Consider the following 5,726-nt stretch of genomic DNA (forward strand, 5'->3'; position numbering starts at 1 on the left):
ATCCCTACTTAAAGGCATCTCGGACTTAGTCGATTTTTCATTAATTCTAAAAAAAACATATGTTAGGATGCTGCGAGATGAATGGGATGCTGCATGGAGATGAATCTTGATCTTCTTCATCTCTCATCTTAATACAGCATCCCTTCTTGCAGGCATCTCGGACTTAGTCGATTTATCATATATTCTAAGAAAAACATATGTTAGGATGCTGCGAGATGAATGGGATGCTGCATGGAGATGAATCTTGATCTTCTTTATCTCCCATCTTAATACAGCAACCCTACTTAAAGGCATCTCGGACTTAGTCGATTTTTCATAAATTCTAAGAAATTCATATGTAAGGATGCTGCGAGATGAATGGGATGCTGCATAGAGATGAATTTTGATCTTCTTCATCTCCCATCTCAATACAGCATCCCTACTTAAAGGCAGTTCGGACTAAGTCGATTTTTCATAAATTCTAAGAAATTCATATGTTAGGATGCTGCGAGATGAATGGGATGCTGCATGGAGATGAATCTTGATCTTCTTCATCTCCCATCTTAATACAGCATCCCTACTTAAAGGCATCTCGGACTTAGTCGATTTTTCATAAATTCTTAGAAATTCATATGTAAGGATGCTGCGAGATGAATGGGATGCTGTATTGAGATGAATCTTGATCTTCTACATCTCCCATCTTAATACAGCATCCCTACTTAAAGGCATCTCGGACTTAGTCGATTTTTCATAAATTCTAAGAAATTCATATGTTAGGATGCTGCGAGATGAATGGGATGCTGCATGGAGATGAATCTTGATCTTCTGCATCTCCCATCTTAATACAGCATCCCTACTTAAAGGCATCTCGGACTTAGTCGATTTTTCATAAATTCTAAGAAAAACATATGTTAGGATGCTGCGAGATGAATGGGATGCTGCATGGAGATGAATCTTGATCTTCTTCATCTCCCATCTTAATACAGCATCCCTACTTAAATGCATCTTGGACTTAGTCGATTTTTCATAAGTTCTTAGAAAAACATATGTTAGGATGCTGCGAGATGAGTGGGATGCTGCATGGAGATGAATCTTGATCTCCTACATCTCCCATCTCAATACAGCATCCCTACTTAAAGGCATCTCGGACTTAGTCGATTTTTCATAAATTCTTAGAAATTCATATGTTAGGATGCTTGGAGATGAATGGGATGCTGCATGGAGATGAACCTTGATCTCCTACATCTCCCATCTCAATACAGCATCCCTACTTAAAGGCATCTCGGACTTAGTCGATTTTCCATAAATTCTAAGAAATTACTATGTTAGGATGCTGATAGATGAATGGGATGCTGCATGGAGATGAATCTTGATCTCCTACATCTCCCATCTCAATACAGCATCCCTACTTAAAGCCATCTCGGACTTAGTCGATTTTTCATAAATTCTAAGAAAAACATATGTTAGGATGCTGGGAGATGAATGGGATGCTGCATGGAGATGAATCTTGATCTCCTACATCTCCCATCTCAATACAGCATCCCTACTTAAAGGCATCTCGGACTGAGTCGATTTTTCATAAATTCTAAGAAAAACATATGTTAGGATGCTGGGAGATGAATGGGATGCTGCATGGAGATGGATCTTGATCTTCTTCATCTCCCATCTTAATACAGCATCCCTACTTAAGGGAATCTCGGACTTAGTCGATTTTTCATAAATTCTAAGAAAAATATATGTTAGGATGCTGCGAGATGAATCGAATGCTGCATGGAGATGAATCTTGATCTTCTACATCTCCCATCTTAATACAGCATCCCTGCTTAAAGGCATCTCGGACTTAGTCGATTTTTCATAAATTCTAAGAAAATTATATGTTAGGATGCTGCGAGATGAATGGGATGCTGCATGGAGATGAATCTTGATCTTCTTCATCTCCCATCTTAATACAGCATCCCTACTTAAAGGCATCTCAGACTTAGTCGATTTTTCATAAATTCTAAGAAAAACATATGTTAGGATGCTGGGAGATGAATGGGATGCTGCATGGAGATGAATCTTGATCTCCTACATCTCCCAACTCAATACAGCATCCCTACTTAAAGGCATTTCGGACTTAGTCGATTTTTCATAAATTCTAAGAAAATTATATGTTAGGATGCTGCGAGATGAATGGGATGCTGCATGGAGATGAATCTTGATCTTTTTTTCATCTCCCATCTCGATACAGCATCCCTACTTACAGGCATCTCGGACTTAGTCGATTTTTCATAAATTCTTAGAAATTCATATGTTAGGATGCTGCGAGATGAATGGGATGCTGCATGGAGATGAACCTTGATCTCCTACATCTCCCATCTCAATACAGCATCCCTACTTAAAGGCATCTCGGACTTAGTCGATTTTTCATAAATTCTTATAAATTCATATGTTAGGATGCTGGGAGATGAATGGGATGCTGCATGGAGATGAACCTTGATCTCCTACATCTCCCAACTCAATACAGCATCCCTACTTAAGGGCATCTCGGACTTAGTCGATTTTTCATAAATTCTAAGAAATTCATATGTTAGGATGCTGCGAGATGAATGGGATGCTGCATAGAGATGAATTTTGATCTTCTTCATCTCTCATCTTAATACAGCATACCTACTTAAAGGCATCTCGGACTTAGTCCATTTTTCATAAATTCTAAGAAATTCATATGTTAGGATGCTGCGAGATGAATGGGATGCTGCATGGAGATGAATCTTGATCTTCTTCATCTTCCATCTCAATACAGCATCCCTACTTAAAGGCAGTTCGGACTAAGTCGATTTTTCATAAATTCTAAGAAATTCATATGTTAGGATGCTGCGAGATGAATGGGATGCTGCATGGAGATGAATCTTGATCTTCTTCATCTCCCATCTTAATACAGCATCCCTACTTAAAGGCATCTCGGACTTAGTCGATTTTTCATAAATTCTTAGAAATTCATATGTAAGGATGCTGCGAGATGAATGGGATGCTGCATGGAGATGAATCTTGATCTTCTACATCTCCCATCTTAATACAGCATCCCTACTAAAAGGCATCTCGGACTAAGTCGATTTTTCATAAATTCTAAGAAATTCATATGTTAGGATGCTGCGAGATGAATGGGATGCTGCATGGAGATGAACCTTGATCTCCTACATCTCCCATCTCAATACAGCATCCCTACTTAAAGGCAACTCGGACTTAGTCGATTTTTCATAAATTCTTAGAAATTCATATGTTAGGATGCTGCGAGATGATTGGGATGCTGCATGGAGATGAATCTTGATCTTCTTCATCTCCCATCTTAATACAGCATCCCTACTTAACGGCATCTCGGACTTAGTCGATTTTTCATAAATTCTTAGAAATTCATATGTTAGGATGCTGGGAGATGAATGGGATGCTGCATGGAGATGAATCTTGATCTCCTACATCTCCCATCTCGATACAGCATCCCTACTTAAAGGCATCTCGGCCTTAGTCGATTTTTCATAAATTCTTATAAATTCATATGTTAGGATGCTGGGAGATGAATGGGATGCTGCATGGAGATGAACCTTGATCTCCTACATCTCCCAACTCAATACAGCATCCCTACTTAAAGGCATCTCGGACTTAGTCGATTTTTCATAAATTCTAAGAAATTCATATGTTAGGATGCTGCGAGATGAATGGGATGCTGCATGGAGATGAATCTTGATCTCCTACATCTCCCATCTCGATACAGCATCCCTACTTAAAGGCATCTCGGACTTAGTCGATTTTTCATAAATTCTTAGAAATTCAAATGTTAGGATGCTAGGAGATGAATGGGATGCTGCATGGAGATAAACCTTGATCTCCTACATCTCCCATCTCAATACAGCATCCCTACTTAAAGGCATCTCGGACTTAGTCGATTTTTCATAAATTCTAATAAATTCATATGTTAGGATGCTGCAAGATGAATGGGATGCTGCATGGAGATGAATCTTGATCTCCTACATCTCCCATCTCAATACAGCATCCCTACTTAAAGGCATCTCGGACTTAGTCGATTTTCCATAAATTCTAAGAAATTACTTTGTTAGGATGCTGATAGATGAATGGGATGCTGCATGGAGATGAATCTTGATCTCCTACATCTCCCATCTCAATACAGCATCCCTACTTAAAGGTATCTCGGACTTAGTCGATTTTTCATAAATTCTAAGAAATTCATATGTTAGGATGCTGCGAGATGAATGGGATGCTGCATGGAGATGAATCTTGATCTTCTTCATCTCCCATCTCAATACAGCATCCCTACTTAAAGGCAGTTCGGACTAAGTCGATTTTTCATAAATTCTAAGAAATTCATATGTTAGGATGCTGCGAGATGAATGGGATGCTGCATGGAGATGAATCTTGATCTTCTTCATCTCCCATCTTAATACAGCATCCCTACTTAAAGGCATCTCGGACTTAGTCGATTTTTCATAAATTCTTAGAAATTCATATGTAAGGATGCTGCGAGATGAATGGGATGCTGCATGGAGATGAATCTTGATCTTCTACATCTCCCATCTTAATACAGTATCCCTACTTAAAGGCATCTCGGACTTAGTCGATTTTTCATTAATTCTAAAAAAAACATATGTTAGGATGCTGCGAGATGAATGGGATGCTGCATGGAGATGAATCTTGATCTTCTTCATCTCTCATCTTAATACAGCATCCCTTCTTGCAGGCATCTCGGACTTAGTCGATTTATCATATATTCTAAGAAAAACATATGTTAGGATGCTGCGAGATGAATGGGATGCTGCATGGAGATGAATCTTGATCTTCTTTATCTCCCATCTTAATACAGCAACCCTACTTAAAGGCATCTCGGACTTAGTCGATTTTTAATAAATTCTAAGAAATTCATATGTAAGGATGCTGCGAGATGAATGGGATGCTGCATAGAGATGAATTTTGATCTTCTTCATCTCCCATCTCAATACAGCATCCCTACTTAAAGGCAGTTCGGACTAAGTCGATTTTTCATAAATTCTAAGAAATTCATATGTTAGGATGCTGCGAGATGAATGGGATGCTGCATGGAGATGAATCTTGATCTTCTTCATCTCCCATCTTAATACAGCATCCCTACTTAAAGGCATCTCGGACTTAGTCGATTTTTCATAAATTCTTAGAAATTCATATGTAAGGATGCTGCGAGATGAATGGGATGCTGCATTGAGATGAATCTTGATCTTCTACATCTCCCATCTTAATACAGCATCCCTACTTAAAGGCATCTCGGACTTAGTCGATTTTTCATAAATTCTAAGAAATTCATATGTTAGGATGCTGCGAGATGAATGGGATGCTGCATGGAGATGAATCTTGATCTTCTGCATCTCCCATCTTAATACAGCATCCCTACTTAAAGGCATCTCGGACTTAGTCGATTTTTCATAAATTCTAAGAAAAACATATGTTAGGATGCTGCGAGATGAATGGGATGCTGCATGGAGATGAATCTTGATCTTCTTCATCTCCCATCTTAATACAGCATCCCTACTTAAATGCATCTTGGACTTAGTCGATTTTTCATAAGTTCTTAGAAAAACATATGTTAGGATGCTGCGAGATGAGTGGGATGCTGCATGGAGATGAATCTTGATCTCCTACATCTCCCATCTCAATACAGCATCCCTACTTAAAGGCATCTCGGACTTAGTCGATTTTTCATAAATTCTTAGAAATTCATATGTTAG

This window comes from Anopheles ziemanni (genome assembly GCF_943734765.1).
Source record: "Anopheles ziemanni chromosome X unlocalized genomic scaffold, idAnoZiCoDA_A2_x.2 X_unloc_30, whole genome shotgun sequence".
Lineage (NCBI taxonomy): Eukaryota > Metazoa > Arthropoda > Insecta > Diptera > Culicidae > Anopheles > Anopheles ziemanni.